Genomic DNA, 20,091 nt, shown 5'->3' on the forward strand with positions numbered 1-20,091 from the left:
TTCACCTGAAAACTACATTAGGCTTTCGAAATAATAACTTATAACTTGCTGATCATTTTTGGCATCCACGTGTCTTTGCTGATCATTATTGGTATGTAATTATTGGATTTGACCATGGTGGGACCCTAAAATCTAATGAGACTAAACCATAAGACCTAATGAAGTGAATTGCAAAGTGAACATGAGCCATGACTGAAATATATGAAAGAGGATCAGCAAGTACAGATCATGAGGGAAAAATTTGAAGAAAACCCTACCATTAGTGAATCCATGACCTAATGGAATGCAAACTAACGAGTATGGGACTCCTACTATGAAATGCAAAAGAGCAGATTTTGATCACTGATGGCAGTGTGAAGACACTGACACTAACAACAAGAAGAGTTTGGACGTCTTGAAGGGGAAACTAGCCTCCGCTCCAATCCTAGTCTTTCCAAAATGGGATGTGGAATTTCATGTACATGTTGATGCGTCGTGTATTGCATTGGGAGCCATACTCACACAGGAGGGTGTGGAGGGCATGGATCACCCGATCGCGTTTGCAAGTTAGAGATTGTCCAAAGCAGAAAAGAACTATTCCACCACCAAGCGCGAGGGGTTAGCGATGGTGTACGCGCTCCAAAAATACCGACACTATTTACTCGAAGGACATTTCAAGATGTATACTGACCATTCTGTGTTGAAATACCTGGTGAATAAGCCTGTGTTGGGGGGCGCATATGCAGATGGCTCTTACTGTTCCAAGAATATGATTTTGAGGTCATAGTCAAGCCGGGACGCCTAAACGCAGGACCAGATCACTTGTCACGAATTGAGACGGGCGAGGAACCCACGAATTTGGAGGAGGGACTACCTGATGCACAACTCTTTGCAGTGCGCGTCACAGACAGACACTTCGAAGATATAATCCATTTTCTGACAATAGGGACTGTGCTAAAGGAATACTCAGTCCAACAGAAAAAGGAATTGGTGGTGTGCGTGGCGGACTTTTCTGTCATCGCGGGGCAACTATACAAAAAACAATGTAAACTTTGAAACGGGAACTATAAACTCAAAACGGGAACTCTAGCAAAAAAACCCCGAAAAAACATCAAAAACAGTGCTAAAAGTGAAAGGTGTTGATGCTGGAATAACACCTTTTCTTTTCTTGGGTAAATTTTCAACATGTTTTAAAAATGGCGGTGAAAACCAATTTTTTGCGCAAAAATTATCCAGAAAACACCCTCAAAACGAAAAGGGTTAATTCTGGAAGAACACTTTTTTTTTTTTTCCAACGTAAAATTTCAACATTTCGAAATAATGGCATGAAATATTTTATCATGACCTCGAAAAAACATTAAATTTAAAAAAATAATGAAAACATAAAATTTAAAAAAAATTTAAAAATTAAAACAATGAAAAAACACAAAAAAAACAAAAAAAAACAAAAAAAAACAAAAAAAACAAAACATAGATTAAAATATATATTAAAATAAAAACATAAAATAAAAATAAAAAACGAAAAAAAAAAAAAAATCAATCATAAAATGTAAAAAGAACGAAATTAATGATAAGAATTAAAAAAAAAAAAATTATAAACAATTAAATAGTAAAAAAAATATTTTAAAAAAATGGGGAAAAAAGTAGTTATCTTGTAAATAAAAAAAAATTGGCAAAAAAAAATATATATGGAAAAGAAAAAAAAAACATTTAAAAGAAACAAAAAATTAAGTAGGTGAAAAAAAAAAATTAAAATTAAAAACAAACTAGATTTAAAAAAATAGAAAATTAAAAAAATCAAATAAAAGCTACTAAAATTAAAATTAAAATGTTGATTACTTAAAAAACAAATATAAAAAAATATATATAAAAGAAAAAAAAAAAAAAAAAAAATGTTCAAAAAATAAAAATTTGGAAAACAAAAAAAAAAATTATATCTATATATAATATATATATATATATATATATATTAAGTAAGTAAGTAAAAATAGAGAAATTAAAAAAAAACATTAGAAAAAACTGGGAAAAAAAAAATTAAAAACAAACTAGTTTAAAAAAAAAAAAAATAGAAATTAACGAATTTTTTTTTAAAAACTAATAAAAATTAATATTAAAAAAAACAAAAAAAAATTCAAATTATAAAAAATAAAAACAAAAAAAATGTGTATTTTTTATTAAAAAAAAATGTAATTATTTTTTATTAAACATAGATATTTTATTTAAAAAAAAAATCATTTTTTTTTTTAAACAAACTTTTTTATTATTAAAAACAATTTTTTTTTTTATTTTTTTTTTTTATTTAAAAATAAAATTATTCAACATATCTTTTATATTTAAAAAAATAAAAAAAAAATTAAACCTATATTTTATATTTAAAAAAAAATAATTAATTTACATTTTTTTTATTAAAAAAAAATGAATTTTTTTTTTTTTTTAAACAATTATTTTTTACAACAATTTTTTTTTGTTATAATAAAAAATAGTTTTTTTTTTTTAAACCAATTTAATTTTTTTAATTTAAAATTTAAAAAATTATTAAAAAACAATTAAAAATTTAAAAAATTAACATTGATTTGTTATTTATTAATAATAATAAAAAAAATTGCCTGGCCCTCCCACCCGCGGTCGCCCGTGGTGGCGCTGCCTTGGGCGGAGGGGTCTGCGCGCAGGCCCTCCTCCCACGGTAGCACCACCACGGGCGGCCGCGGGTGGGAGGGCCACGAAATTTTTTTTTTATTAATAAATAACAAATCGATCTTAATTTTTTAATTTTTTTTTTTTTTTTTTATAATTTTTTAAATTTTAAATTAAAAAAATTAAATTGGTTAAAAAAAAAAACCTATTTTTTATTATAACAAAAATAAAAAATAATTGTTTAAAAAAAAAAAATTTTCATTTTTTTTAATTAAAAAACATTGTTTAAAAAAAAATGTAAATTAAATTTATTTTTTTAAATATAAAATATAGGTTTAATTTTTTTATTTTTATTTTTTTTAAATATAAAAGATAGGTTGAATAATTTTATTTTTAAATAAAAAATAAAAGTAAAAATAAAATTTGTTTTTAATAATAAAAAAGATTGTTTAAAAAAAAAAAATTAAATTTTGATTTTTTTTAAATAAAATATCTATGTTTAATAAAAAATAATTATTTTTTTTTTTAATAAAAAATACACATTTTTTTTATTTTTTTAATTTTTTTTTAATTTAAATTTTTCTTTGTTTTTTTTTTAATATTAATTTTATTAGTTTTTTAAATTTTTTTCGTTAATTTCTATTTTTTTTTTAAACTAGTTTGTTTTTAATTTTTTTTTTTTTTCCCAGTTTTTTCTAATGTTTTTTTTTTAATTTCTCTATTTTTACTTACTTAATAATATATATATATATATATATATATATATATATATATATATATTTTAATTTTGTTTTTTTTGTTTTCCAAATTCTTTTATGGTATGAAAGATAATTTTTTTTTATTTTTTTATTTTTTTTTTAATTTGAATTTTTCTTTGTTTTTTTTTTAATATTAATTTTATTAGTTTTTTAAATTTTTTTTGTTAATTTCTATTTTTTTTTTTAATTTTTTTAACATTTTTTGTTTTTGTTTTTTTTTTATATTAATTTTACTAGTTTTTTTAATTTTTTTCATTAATTTTTTTTCCTAGTTTTTGCTAATGTTTTTTTTTTCCTCAATTTTTACTGACTTATATATATATATATATATATATATATATATATATATATTGTTTTTTTTTTCCAAATTGTTTTTATGGTTTATAAGATATTTTTTTTAACATTTTTTATTGTTTAGTTTTGTCTTTTTTATATATAATTTTATATTTGTTTTTTAGAGACAATTATTTCATTTGGATTGAAAATTTAATTAAGGATGTATAAATATGTAAAATATCGAAAATGAAAAATATCGACCTTCTTCTTTAAATATGCAAATCAATAAAAACCTCACTACAAAAAAAATAAAAGCAAGAAAATATGAAGAGGAAGACCACTTCCAAAATTATTAAATTTACAAAATAATTATTTACATTTCATACATTAGAAAAGTTAAAGTCAAAAGAATAGGTCTTTTAAAAAAAGGGTCTGATGCAGAATAACCACTTTTTTAAATCAGCATGAAAATCACTACCATTCTAAAACGCAATGTATATAAAAAGAATTTAAAAAAATTAAAGTGTCAAAAACTATGCTCTAAAAAAAACATGTGTGTTCTGCATCACCCCTTTTCAAAATCGGGTCACTTTTTTGCTATCTCTACAAAACGGGTAACAGTATCAATTCCCGTTTCAAAGTTTACATTGTTAAAATGGGAAATGATGAGATATTGTGAAGATATGTACTTGAATTTGAATGAGGTCAGATCCTCGAGGAAGCACATGGGGGCACTGCAGGAGGACACTATGCAGGACGCGTGACTGTACAGAAGATTCTTCGTGCAGGGTTATGGTGGCCAACCCTACACCAGGATTCAAAAACGCACTATAAGGTCTGCGATATCTGTCAAAGGACTGGAAAACCATCACGGAGGGACGAGATGCCCTTAAATCCACAAATGACACTGTAGCCGTTTGAAAAATGGCAATTGACTTTGTGGGACCGATCAAACCTCAGGAAAAGATGGGTGCGTGCTACATCATCACCACGACGGAGTATTTGAGATGATGGGCAGAAGCGCAGTCGGTCAAAGATTGCACGGCCGCTACGGTTGTGAAGTTTTTGTTCAAAAACGTGTTAACCCGATTTGGCTATCCAAAAATCTTAATGAGTGATCGTGGAACACATTTCCTAAATGAAACCATCAACGTGTTCACAGAAGAGTTCCAGGTGTATCATCAAAAAATTACACCATAGAACCCACAAGCTAATGGGACAATAGAGGAATTCAACAAAATACTGGAGACTACTCTGACAAAAGTGTGCAACGTGCAGCGAAATGACTGGGACCTGCGTGTACCTGTCGTACTATGGGCTTACAGGACAATGTGCAAGAAATTGACAGGACAGACACCTTTTCGGTTAGTCTATGGCACGGAAGCTGTCATGTTGATGGAATACATCGTACCTAGCTTGCGAATAGCAGTGCTCACAAGCATGACTTACTATGAAGCTCTGGAAGAAAGGCTTGCACAATTAGAAGAACTCGAGGAAGAATGGTTTCTGGTTGGATTTCATCAGTAGGTACAAAAGTAGCGTGAAAAGGCCTAGCACGACTGCCATATCAAGTTGTGCACCTTCAAGGTAAATGACTTAGTGCTGTTGTATGACAGTAAGTTTGAAAAATTTCCAGGAAAATTCAGAATGCACTGGCTGGGACCATATGTGGTTAAGGAGGTCACAAACGGAGGCATGATCCAGCTAGTCAAACTAAATGGAGAACCCTTCCTAGGCAAAGTAAACGGCAGTCGCTTGAAGCCCTACATGGGTGGGCCGACTATCTGACTAACCGGCCAAAGCACAGTCTTCGCAACTCGAGGAGTTGGACAAGGGCGTGGGACTATAAACATACACAACAGATGCTAGTATAGAGGTATAGACACAATTCAGACATAGAGGGTTCAGAAGCATGAATGCAGTAGGTTCAGCAGGCAACAGCACAGTGCATTGCCGACATTCAGGTCATTCGAGACCAGTTGGAGGGACTCCGTACCAAGATCACTGTGCCGATAGAGTGACTCGAGGGTGAGTGACAATGTTTGTGTTGGGGGCCTGTTGGGCATGGAATCCCCCCCACAACATGTTTTGGGGCTCAACGCCCGAGTTTTGGTCAAATATGTTGTAAGACTCCGCGAATTGCGGGCGTGGAGCGCGAAATGTATGTTGAGTCATAGGGTTGTCTGCCCTAAGCTTTTTAATGTAATATAATGTAATGTCAGCCTAACAATGGTCTGCAGACCATGGGATTGTATAAATAGAGCAAGGCTCTAAGCTGTAAATAAAAGTAGAGATAGATAAGAATGAATGATCTAGTAGTGGATAGAGAAGAAGTGTAAGTGTCTTGGGTCATAGTAGTAGGAAGAGGCTCTGCAGCTGAGTGTGCAGAGGCCTAGTAGAGTCCGAAGCTGAGTGCACGGACCCCTGTAGCTGAGTGCGTAGGGCAGAGTTGAGTCTGTAACCCAATAAGAAGAATAATAAAGAGAAGTTTGATTCCAAATACTGTGTATATGATTTTGTACTATTTTCTATGAAATTATACTATGTTGTTTATCGCGTGCACTTATATGAATACCGAAAACTGTTAAGTATAATTGGGCTCATACAGATACGTTAAGTAATCAGATAATATCGGGTTAATAGTAAGGAACTTAGGTAATAACATGGATCATGCCTCAAGCAGGGATGCGCGAAGGCAACATTGTAGGCTGCGTGGTACTGATAGGTGCACGTACCGACGTGCGCGCAGGGCCAAATCGCGGACCACCGAAAAACCATTAGACATCTCTAGGGTGCGGAAACCTGGTTCTAGCACCCTCCCATACTACTTCGGGTGAGACCTCAGTCCATGCTTCGTGGACTGTTGCCGAAAGGGCCAATAGTACTGGGATTTGTTTGGCTAAATCATCTGTGAACCTAGGTCAGGCCCCCATAAGCCAAAATTGCCCATAAAGTGATTGTTGGAACTGCTACAGTTGATTTGATAACGATTTTTCCATTAAACGGAGCAGGGGAAGTGCATTTAAGGTGAAAATCTGGGAAAATTTGCTGCCAAAATCGCATTTATGAGGAAGATTTACAGGGGAACAGATAGTTTGAATTTGAATCAATTTATAAATATTGCACCCCGCTCCACACTTGGCCACTTTTCTTCTTGAGAAATTATTTTGTGTTGTTGTGCTTAAAGAGCCGAGTGTGTTGTTGCATGTCTGGTTAGTTGAGTTGGGCAGAAGTTGAGAAAGAATTCTTAAAGAGAGGGTTAGGAAACATCATGACTACAACACCTCCAGTACCTACTACAACACCCAAGTTGTCGAGACCAAAGCCTACTACCTTTGCGGCAGGAGAGAAAAAGCATAAAAAGCCACAACAACCCCTGGTTCAACAATCACCACGGAAGATCCCAACTGAGCAGAGAAAGAAGGGTCGAATGGATAAAAACAAGCAGCCTATGGAACCCCAGGACCTAGACGAAGAAGAGATGAATGTGGGGATTGAGGATATCAGTGCAGAAGGCGCGGAGCCAATTTCTCGGCTATCGCCATATATACCACCACAGAAGCCTACCACTAAAGTCACTAGGGACCCCGACTCTGTGAAATTCAAGGTATTCACGTCGTTGCTGCTAGAGGAAGTACCTATTGAGGGCAACTTGTTGGCCTGGGTACCATTTCTAAAGATGGAAGATTGGGATTTGGATGACCATGAAAAATTTCCGCAACTGGAACTTAGTAAATACTTGAAGACAATCTACTATGAGGAGGCATGCATTACAAGACTTGAACCGATGAAGTGGGTGACTGGTTTTGAGTGTGCAAGGTTGCTCAATATGCTATATGTCCCACATTTTAGTTGCAACATTATTAATACCATTTGTGTGCACCAGTTGTTTGCGCTAGTCCACGATGGGTGTCTCTAGTTAGGAGGACTCATCTCAATTGATGACATGCTAATACGAAGGATCACAATGCTGCCATATGAGGGCACGAACCCCGTTGATGATTTTGTGGGGAAGTCATAGGAGAAAAAGATTGCAGACCATATGAAAAGTGACTTTGGGTTGGTGAAGAAGTCACGGGGATATTGCATTAGTTCTATCTTGAATGAAGTTGTACGGTTTGCTGCACAGGTCTTGGTAGGAAAAATGATTATAAAGTGTCGTGCTAATGAAGTGTTGGGACCGGTGGTATCCTTGGCTGCATAGTGCAGCAAGGGGGTCCAATTCAATTAAGAAAAATACCTATGCCAATAATTCTTGGATGATTGTTGCAAAGAATAGGAGGAAGGAAAAGAATGCGTGGTTGCTATTATTGATCATGCTGATAGCTTGGAGGACGTAAGAGGATTCCTAGTTCCCTTCGATAGATCCAAAGCTGTGTGAGGCTGCCAAATTTTCTTCGCTGTCGACAACAAAGGACCCTCCCCGTGTCATTGAAAATAAGAAGTTCTGGGTAATGTTTGAAATGGAATTGCAGATGGTGACTAATTAGAAGCCATAGTTGTCACCAAGTTTGTTCACAAAATATTGATGCATTGCAGATTTTAAGGCCGATTTCCACCATGTCAACATTCGCACGAGGTGCGATCTGATGACGAAATGGACGTGTTGCCATTTTTGGTCATCAAAGATGATATCACGTAGCTAATCATTTAGTGGATGACTGATTGGTTCCTTCCAATAGATAATTTCGAAGGTATAACAAGGACTAGTCATAAAGGCGGAATAGGCACTAGTAAAGAGGTGCAGATGGAAAAGAAGACGATGACCATTGACCTAGGGAAGAATATCATGCAAGAACCAAAGGGTGACCATGATGAAGAGCAGCATACAGAGGAACTTGATTAGGGCACCAAACACCCCTTTGTAGACCCAGAGAATGTTGATTCTCCATTTATTCTTAAACGATGACAAAAGTCAAGTACACGAGGTGCACGCAAGAAGCAGAGATCCGATAAGTCCGTCGGCGCAGAGGCCATGGTCCTCACTTAGGGGGACTTCGATGAAATTGGAGACACAATTAGGTTCACGATAGAAGAAATCTGGGGCCACATTGAAGAATAATACCAGTTCGTTTTGACAAAGGTCTAGACGGGCCTCAAAGAGTTGCAGGATCATGCAAGCCAGGTTCAAGCGAGAGCACAACCAATGACATTGGGTAGTGTGTAATTGGTACTTACTTAAGAGCTCTGCATTGTACCCCTTCCTGATGGATCCTTACACAAGAATGACATTGCAGAAAGGGAGAGTGCCCAGCTACCTAAATAGGTAAGTATTAACCTCATGGTGCTGCCCCTATCCACATTACGTGAGCTACACCAGGGTGTAGCCGATGAGCTTAAGGTATGAGAGAAACAGGATCTCATGGTGATCAAGGATGCACAGATCACTAGTCAACAAATGTGCGATGGAAAGCACAAATCTCTTTAGGATCGTGATGAGATAGCTACGAGAAGGGTGCGGCTGGAGCAGGGCATTTCCAGAGTATGCAGTGAGCTCCCCGAGCTCTAGATTCAATCTAAGGCCACTTCTGAAGAAAAAGTGCAGCAGTTGGTAGATGTGTTTAGAGAATCAAAGGCACAGGTGGATAAAGTTTTCTTCGATCTGCAGCTACAAATTACTGAGCTTCAATTGAAGCTGCAACCCATCACACCATCAGAGATCCAAGAGCAGTGTGAGGTTGCCATCAGAACAAACAAGGAAAAGCTTGACGCTGCAGTCAAAGAATGTAGCTAGTTGTTTGAAGAGACTCTGGAGCTATGGGCCATGCTGCAAGAGGACCCACATGTGAAAAATGTTGAATTCCCCATTTGGGATAAGCAGCTATAGTATGATGATATAAAGGCAATGGCGTGCACCTTATCCCATGTGCAACGGTTCACCCGGTTGAAAGAAGGGACATCCTTGCAAGGACAGATCGAGGAGATGTGGAAGAATATGCATATTATCACTGCACGGATGCCGCCATGGGAAGAATAAGCATGTAAGCTCTCAAAAGCTTTAGAAGTCACACTCCAGAGTATGAAGTAGACAAAACAAACCATCGACTTAGCAGCAGAAGGGCCAACCACGGAAAATTTGGTTGAAGAAGTTCGACTGGCATTAATTCAATGCATGGAGGCACTTCACCCAGTGAAGTCTTTGTTCACTAGCCTAAAAGAAAAGACCCAAAGCGTACTAGCAGAGTGACTCAGGGACGAGTCACATAATTATGTTTGGGGCCTATTGGGATGGGGTCCCCTAGGTCAATTTTGTTAAAATATTGTAAGCCTTCACATTTTGAGGAGCGGAGCGTGAGTAGTACATGTCAAATAGGAGTCAAGGGGTTTTAGGAAGGTGAAAACCCCTTATATTTTTGGTATTGTTTTGAGATCCTCCCATGGTTTGCAAACCATGGTATTGTAATAGAAAAGAGTATTAAAAGGTGACTTAGCGGGTCTAAGGGAAGGAATTAATTCATGATGAGATAATTTTGAGTCTGTAATTGTAGATCTTTCTGTATTCAGGTGAAGGGGAAGGATCCTGCAGCTGAGTGCACGGAGACCTTGGTAAGTCCACAACTGAGTGCGCGGGCCCCTGCAGTTGTGTGCGCAGGGTTTGGAAAGTTGTATAAGAAGGATCTAAAGTAATAAAGAATATTTGAAGCAATTATGTGTCTATTTTTATGCACTTGTGTATTTTCTGTATTTACGTGCAACTGAATGACATTTATATGTATTTTATCTTTAGAACTCTGTGAAGATCTAGATCTACTATTATATGTTATTTTATGCATGATTAGATGTTTACATGAAGTTTATAACTTTATGTAACTATAAATCACTTAATTTCATGAATAAGGGTTCGTGAAGGTCAGATTAGATCTGAAACTATAGGAAACGCCTTAACCACATCACATAGCCTTCTGGATGTAAAATGCTGGTTCTAGCATCCCCCAATACTACCCTGGGCGATACTGCATCCTGCACTACGCGAGTTTTTGTCGAAAGGGATGGTAGTATAAGGTTTTGTTGGTTACGCAACTAACTTTGAACCTGGGTCCAAGCCCCCTCAAGCTAATAGCCCTAGAAAATAGCCTTAAATTCCGCAGTCACTGGCACAACGCTGGTAGGAAAATTCTACAGTCACACTCATACAGGCTCGTGGGAGTGACTGGGATCCACAGTTGCATAGATGCGATGGCAAGGGAGCAAGTGGGGGTGAAAATCAGGGAAAAGTTGAGTTGTCTCAGGGGATGGACTCCTGGAGGGGTTGGGATAATATTAGAGGGTCTGTGACACCTGACAGAAGTTAGTAAGGTTTGTTATGTTGACTTAATTTCCTTAAGATCACCTAGAAGGTTGAGTCTTATCATAGTATCCACTAATCACATGTTTACCCCGGGTAAGCTGGTGAAAGTGGGTACATATGAGGGTAGTTGTCATTAAAAGATGGATGTGACCAAAGTGATTTTGGATATATGGTGAAAATAGGTTCTCTGAAGGGGTATGTGTGACCAAATTGATGGATAACTAAAGTAGAGTATGGGAAACAATATGACGACTTGTGACAATGGTTTATGTGATAGTTTAAGGAACTGTTTTTGATAGTGTGTTGATGGTGCTTGAAATATGTCAACCAAGGGGTCTCCCCAATTTGAAGGCCCAATTACACCTCACACTGTTTGGAGTAGGAACCCCATTTGGAATATCGGCTCGATTTCCATGTATTCTTAAATATATGCCTTAGCTCTGGATATCAACAAGAGGGAGGAGTGTGAATGCGCCTTTAAAATGCAAGAGGGTGTGCCTGGTAAGTGTTTGATTGTAAGTGTGTCAAAGTTCTTTCACTGCGGAGGGGAGGAGAAGTGAGCCTCTAGGAGAGAGGTAGTAGTATCACCCTAGTAAAGACACACATGAATAAGAAGGATCCGTACAACATCAAGAGGAATAGTCCAAAGAGATGTGATGATCATTGCAACCAATGTAACAAGGAGGATCTCTCTAATATCCAGTGGAATATTCCATGAAGATGTGACATCGATCATAGAAATTACAACACATTCTCGATATGATAAGTACCAAAATAACTGAAATAGTTCAACTACTTTAGTATAGATGAAAGCAAACATGAATTACAAATATTCACAGAATAGTCTTACAAATATCCAAAATCCATACATGAAGAGCGTGTTGGCCCATAGGGCTTCTTATATCAAGTAAAAGTTCCAAGAAACATATATACAATGAACACCACTAGCTCCAGTAGTGGAGTGTTGAAGCCACTCCTTTCTCCTAAAAATAATGAGCTTATCTCTCTAATTCCTTGTGAGAGGAGCCAAGGTGAAAAGTCCTTTTCTCATACAATGAGGGTGTATATATAACAAAGGGGTGATGATTCACCCTCCTTGTGACTCTTTAACTACCCTTATGACTATTTAACTTCCTATGACTTTTCAACTTACATAAGTCTTCATATTCCACTTTACAATACAACTCGAATAGGTAATTACGTAATCCACAATAATGATGTGGCATATGATGACTTGTGATAGGCCATGGCATGACACTGATGACATGGACTGCATGATGATGTGAAAGTGCCAAGCTATCCTTCTTGCTACTTCTTTCTTTGTGTCTTCTTGACCAGATGGTACATGTTCTTCTTCTTCCTCCTCCTTATGACTTGAATATGAGGAGTCTTCCATGTGATCTTCATCTTCATCTTCCATTAGAGTTCGATGTTCCTTTGTCTTATCTCTAGCTCATCATCTTAACTCTTCAGCTCCATATGTGTCTTCTCAATGTTCTCCTTTTCCATATCCTTCTTCATCATCTTCCCATTACATGATAGAGTTCCTATATCTGAAGTTCACTCATGAAAAGACAACATTAGTTTGATAAACCCCTAGTCTAAGATGGTGCACATTGATCCACTTATTGATCTCGAATTGGGTGACAGGCTGGGAAAGAGGCTCAGTAACTAGACACTTGCATAGCTCAGGAAATTAGGGCTGAAGCTTGAGCCTTGAGACTGCGCAATGCATAGTTCAAGTTGGGCTGAGGAAGAAAATTGTGCAGTTCTGGGAGCTAGAGAGGCACGCTGAGGGGATGGAAACTGAGTGAACTTGTGGAGTTCCAAGAGATAAGGGAAGTTGATCTATTGCACAAATGCACATTTCAAAAGCTTAGGGAATGAGCTTGTGGCTTGTGATTACGTGGTGTGCAATTAGGGCTGGGCTAGGAGAAAGGATTGCACAATTCTGGAGGTCAAGGTCGAAGCTTGAGCATAAAAAGTACGTAGTGCATGAGTTCTGGGAGGTAGGAAATGCACATTGCATAGTGCCAAAGGGGATGGTCATAAGTAGAGGATTGAAACTACGCAATGCGCAGTTCAGGGAGGACAAGTGAAGTTAGGTTGCTTTGTCGGGAAGCCTTTCTAGAAATGGCTACGTGTGAGACTAATGTGGACAACGATAAGACTTCGATTGTGATCACAAACTTAGAATACTTGATGAAATAATCAAGATATGCCATCCATGACACATGAAAAATGCATTTCCCTCCATGTGACAACTTTATGACAAGTTACGACAAGTGCGACACTTAAGATATACTTTACAATGACCGTGATGACACTTGTGTGACAGTGCTTAAAACTTTGGGAATGAGTTCCACTAATGTTTACATGGTTAGACCAACTCATTCACATAGATATAAACCCTTAAAACCACTAGAATAGGCATCCATACATTGTGCAATAGATAACATGCAAAAAAGATGATAAGTACTAAAGTGTGAATGACAGTGAAAGTAATACATGCCAAAGAAAAGATAACATGAAAACGACACTAGTTAGAGTGAAAGCAAGTGAAAGCGATAGATGAAAAAAATGAAAGTGACACTCGCAAAAATAAAGGTGCATGGGAGCGACATTTTGAAAAACTCACCAACATAGAAGTACAAATGTATCTATGGTGTGAGAAATTATCATTATCAATGTGCACTAACTTATGACATTGATTGGATATCACACATGCATAGTCTTGATGAACTGTGCTATGCTTGTTCAGGCTTGCATAAAATAATGCGCTCATGAACTTGTTGCGGCCTAAGAATGTGCGAGAAAGTGACTTCAACACTTCTAATCCAAGAAGGGAGCTTAAAAACATTAGCTAACCAAGAAGTGACTAGGGAGAGACTCATCACAGGATCCACAATAGGCTTCAAAATTTGAGTGCATGCAAAATTTTGGTGGATGTTTGTCACGGCGACAAAACTTGGTCAATTCGTTGTGCAAGGTCTAGTTTCTCAGGAAGTATGATTCATCGTTCAAATTATCATGGCTTCCCGACTTACCCTGTGCATAAAAATAGTCCCCTTCATTTCTTTACTCGGTTAAAAACAAACATAATATCGACGACCACATAATGTTTCAAATCAGGATAGGGTAATGAAATTTGCGAGCTTTAGATTTTCAGAGTATAGTTTTTCATCTTTGGTTTTGCTCTTCTACCAGAAAACCTGGATAGTACTCCGACGGAGTCACTACAGGAACACAAACATTGCTTCACTGCTAGTGAGCCTAGATAGTACCCCGATGAAGTTGCTTTCTTCACCTCTCTAGGCATGAATCCTTCCCCTTCTTTCACCTTTATTTATTTATTTAAATAGGATCATGGATCGACACCTATTTATTTATGAGTGGAAGAGGGATCTCGAATTATTGAGAGAAAGAGAGGTTGTCCCTTTAGAGAATCATATGTAAGATCTATGATATTGGTTTTTTCTCATTTATATTTTCCCCCTTTCCTTCTATACTTGATTGGATCAACTTGAAAATAGTGAAACATAAAACCGAGTGCAGGCATGAGTTTTCCAGAATAGATATGGGGATCATGGTTCGACACAGGGTTTTCTTAATGCAAGGATCATATTTCCATTGGAACATCATCGACCAACATATGTAACCAAGACAAGGAAGAAGGATAGAGAGTTAGCCAAATGTTGCAGTGTTACGAAGTCCTTTTCTATTTTTCCACATTCCCTTCTGAGCCAACAAAGAATCTTCATGACAGGCCTTATTATTGGAACAAAAGGGAAATACACAATAGAACAAGAAAACAAAACCAAAGTAGAATAAAAAGAAGCTAAACCAAAGCATTACGCAAGAAAAAAAGTAAGAAAAGGCAAGAAATACTAAAAAGAATAAAAACGAGATGAAGGGAAGAGAGGGAAAACTAGAATTTAGCTAGTCCTACTCCTAACCTAATAGCTAGAAGGTTAGGGTCACGTATAATAAAATTTCTAGTGAATCCATTATAGTTGGTCTCAACCTCCATCCATAAATACACAAACAATTAAAAAATATATAAAGTAATGTGCAACAGAACAGATAAAAACTTAAATAACCTGCACAAAATTTTGACGGTCTTTCCTATGGGTAGAAAGATGTGTCATAACCACTACTTTCATCCAATCCACATTCTTACCTCACCAATGGAAAGCATACTCATACAAACCTAGGAAGTTTCTCACAAATGTGTCTCCATCTACACCGAACTTCTTAGGAAGTGCGAGGAAATATTGCAAGTTGTTATTTGTGACGTTTCTTGCTAGGTAATACTATTCCAACCATTCAGCAATTATATTGTAAAATTCATGACAATCCTCTTGAAAATCCTGAGATATTTGAAAAGATGATTTTTAATTAGAGGCATGAGATTATGATGAGAATATTATGAAGGGAAGTGGATCTAATCATATTGAATAGTCATGTTGAGACAGTGAGGACCTGCCATAACCATCAACGAAGGCTGAAGTGCCTCAACCACTCTACAAAAATCCGAATAGTGAGATGTTGAGAGATGACGATTGAAGGATGTAAAACACCTGTCATTGGATGTGTTGATGGGAAAATGATAAGTTGAATGATAGTCATTAGAGACAAAATAATGATCATATGGGATGATTAAAGCATAATATTCCCAATTTGTAACTAATAAGGATAAATCAATTTGGAGAGCTTTGCAAATGATTTGAATAATCGAACTAAGTTCTTCGCAAGCCAAATGTGAAAAACCATTTTCCTGTAACTAGCGACAAACTATACGAGCATCGTAATCATCAAAAGAATTTAAAATGGATGTCAGCACAAAAAATACATGAGACCACTTAGGGCATGGTGAATGAAGAAGAACTTGATTCGTTCGGTAACTCATGCATTAATTATCGCTATAATATAACATTTGAAGAACTAGGAGCTGACTATTAAGGAATGAATTCGATAAGTGTGATTCCTTCGGCTAAAGATATTCCTTGGAATGAAAAATTTCACAATTCCATGACTCTATGAGAGAAAAACATTCCAAACCCGAGTTTGATGGAAGAGATTTACATGAAGATGAATGAACTGAAACAAATTCTTGAAACCGGTTAGAAGTAAAAACTTGAAAATTTGAAATATCATACCCGAAATACCAAAAAAATTTCAAAAATAAATTTTCATCAAGTAAAACCATGCAAAGAGAAGGATTGTGTGGGAAAAACCAAATCTGACTTAGTTCAGGGGGTTTACTAGAGTCGCGAGATCCTGACATAACCATCAACGAAAGTTGAAATGCCTCAATTCCCTGTCAGTTCCCGGAACTTTCCAAGATTGTAAAATCACATTTTAAAGATTGAACCAAATCATGCATGGTTTGAGGATAGCTTCTACCACTGGTTTCAATAAAGCCACATCTCACTGGATGGAAACCATCTCCATCATTAATTTTATAATATTTTTCAACTTCAACAACTAGATTACTCAATTTGAAAGATTCTTCTGATTGAAAATTCGTAGATGAATGCATCAGGGAAACTTCATGAGAAAGATGAATTGAATATTTGTGTTCATGCAAGAGAAGAGATGATGAGGGATGGAAAGATTACTCAATGATTCGATTGTTTCCATTTGCATCATGGATAATCTCACTACCTTGTGACAATTGTGAAAATAACTCATTGGATGAAGAACTTACAGAGCATGGAGTATCTCTATTGCAAGTAGATGAATCACAGATGGTAGAGCACAAGGTATAGTGAGATGAATAGGAAGTTTTGATAAGCACATCTTCTTTGACCGAATCAAATTCTGGATCTAAAGTAAAATCTTCATGAGAAACCAAAAGATCAGTTGATACACCTTGTCATTTATGATTGCATACATCAATCGAGTCATCATCGTTGGAATGATTATTTACCGAGGCTACAGATTGATCAAAAGAATTTTTTACATTTGATTCACTAGAAAGATTAGCGTATTGAAAATCATCCAAGAATGGAAGCACTTCATCTTCACATGGATGATTTTGGAAAATAGAAGAAAGATTGAAACCATCTACTCCTTCTGGCTACCCTACTCGTGTAATGTGACTTCCTTGTATCTGATCACAATTTGAACCAACAACACGAAAATCAAGAGAGTGTGAAAAAATAACTGGTGGCATAGATTACTCAAGTGGATCATGGTACAAAGAGTCATGGCCTGTAGATGATAGGGGATAACAGAAATCGAAATCAAACTTGAGACTAAAATTATGAACAGTAACATCATCTTGCAGAATAGAGGATTTAGTCTTCACCATAGGCTTCATGAGACAATTTGGAATTTCCTCGATTGAATCTAAATTGTGAAAAACAAAATAAGAATGAGAAGATGGATTAGGAATTTAATTTGCAGATTTCCCAACTTGACAATCACCGCAACGAGGCACCCACAACGTGATTGGAAAAGGAGGATGACAAGGAAAAACCGGAATAATAGGTTCCTCCTCTGAAATTAGAGGTGTCTCATGATTCACAAGAGTTGGGGAAGTGAAAACATCAGGAGGTTTAGATTCAAACTGATTCAAAGAAACCTGAACCAAATGTTCAAACTTTTGCTTACAGAAATCCTGATCCATATATTCTTTAGGAAACTCATAACATAAATGAAGGAATATATTAGCAAAACCCTCAAATGATCCATCAATCTCCATTATGAGTTGATTGATTATTTTGTGAACATCTTGGTTATCATACCAATCGAAAGCTTGATGAAGCTCCTTAGTAAAATGGAGAAGAGAATGAATGGAAGAAGATGGTAAGGTATGACACCAATGCTTAACACAACCTTCGAGAGTGAGGGTGAATAAAATACACATAAAATATTCATCATTGATTTGGAAAGTTTTACAAAACCCAAGAAAATAATTTATGTGTCTAGATAAAAATATACCACCCTCACCATTAAACTTGAACTGAGACAAGGCATGAACAAGTTCCATGGAGATTGAAAGTTTTCCAGGAGGTAGGTTAGAAAAACACTCTGGGATTATGATTTGGGAAAGAGCCATTTATGACAGGAGATTCAAAACAGACTCAATGGGCTCAACTTGTCGTTTGGCCCTCCTTCTAACACCATTATAGACGATTATGGAAATACATCAACCAAAGGGTCTCCCTGATGTGAAGTCCCAATTAGACCTCACACTGTTTGGAGTAGGAGCCCAATCCGGAATATTGACCTGGTTGCCATGTATTCTTAAAGATATGCCTTGGCTCTGGCTATGAGTAAGAGAGAGGGGTGTGAATGTGCCTTTGAAAATCAAGGGGTGTTCCTGGTGAGTGTTCGATCATATGTGTGTCAAAGTTCTTTCACTGCGGAGGGTAGGAGAAGTAGACACACACATGAACAAGAAGGATCCGTACAACATCAAGTGGAATAGTCCACAGAGATGCAATGGTCATTGCAACCAGTGTAACAAGGAAGATATGTCTAATATCTAGCGGAATAGTCCACGAGGATGTGACAACGATCATAGCAATTACAATACATTCTTGATATGATAAGTACCAAAATAATTGAAATATTTCAACTACTTTAGCACAAATGAAAGCAAACATGAATTACAAACATTCACATAACAGTCTTACAAATATCCATGATCCATACATGAACAGCGTGCTGGTCCATAGGACTTCTTATGTCAAGTAAAATTTCCAAGACACATATATACAATGAACACCACTAGCTCCAGCAGTGGAGCGTTGAAGCCACTCCTTGCTCCTCAAAAGAACTAGCTTCTCTCTCTAATTCCTTGCGGGATAAGCCAAGATTAAAAGTCCTTTGTGCATATAATGAGGGTCTATATATAACCAAGGGGTGATGCATCACCCTCCTTATGACTCTTTGACTACCCATATGACTATTTGAATTCCTATGACTTTTCAACTTACATGACTATTCATATTCCATGCGCGTCCTTTGGACTTCCACTTTAAAATACATTTTAAATAGGTAATTACATAATCCACAATAATGATGTGGCATATGATGACTTATGATAGGACATGGCATGACATTGATGACATGGACTGCATGATGATGTGAGAGTGCCAAGTTTTCCTTCTTGTTGCTTATTTCTTTTTGTCTTATTGAAAATATGGTACATGTTCTTCTTCTTCCTCCTCCTTTTGAATTGAAGATGAGGAGTCTTCCATGTGATCTTGATTTTGACATTATGTTAGATTTTGATCTTCCTTCATCTTCTCGTTTGTTGATCATCTAATCTCTTCAACTCCATATGTGTCTTCTAGCATGTTCTCCTTTTCCATCTCCTTCTTCATCATCTTGCCATAGCATGGTAGATTTCCTATATCTGCAATTCACTCATGATAGGACAACATCAGTCTGATAAACCCCTAGTATAAGATGGTTCACATTGATCCACTAACTGAGCCGAAACCGGGTGATAGGATAGGAAAGAAGCTCAAGAACTATGAAATTGTGTAACTCAATGTTGATGATGCTGGACCCACCTACATGTCAAGGGATCTCCCTGTTAAGAAGTCCCAACTAGACCTCAGACCGTTTGGAGTAGGAGTCCCAACAGTGGGTAGTAAAGTAGTGCCTTGACTGTGATAGAACGTAGAGGTAAGTATGATAACTATGTTGGAAGAAAGTGTGTGACCTTGAAGCAAGTCAAGTGAGATGCATGGGGGTTCTAACATACGGAAGGGAAAATGAAGTGTGTCCCTTAGAATCCTATACTAGTACGTAGCCTAAAAGGAACACACAAGTGGAATGACATCACAAGCTGGAAGTAGAATAGTCCACAATCCAAAGTGATGGGTTAATACAACAACACATCTTCAACAAGATTCATACAATTGCATACAAAATAGTTCATACACAAATGTGTATGTTAAATAACATACATTGCTAAAGTAACCAGAATAGTCGAACTACAATAATAACATATGCATGAAAACATGTTGGATGAGTTATATTATTAAGTGAAAGTTCCATCCATACATACACCATTGATATCCACTAGCCCCAATAGTGGAACATTACAGTCAACACTTCCTGCCCCTCCAAAGAGATGTACTCACTCTACACTGTGGAGAAGCCAAGGCTCATCACAATACTCTCCAACCCTTC

This window comes from Pinus tabuliformis, chromosome 5_2 (assembly GCF_031772625.1).
Source record: "Pinus tabuliformis cultivar Carrire ecotype Pingquan chromosome 5_2, CPIR1, whole genome shotgun sequence".
Taxonomy (NCBI): Eukaryota; Viridiplantae; Streptophyta; class Pinopsida; order Pinales; family Pinaceae; genus Pinus; species Pinus tabuliformis.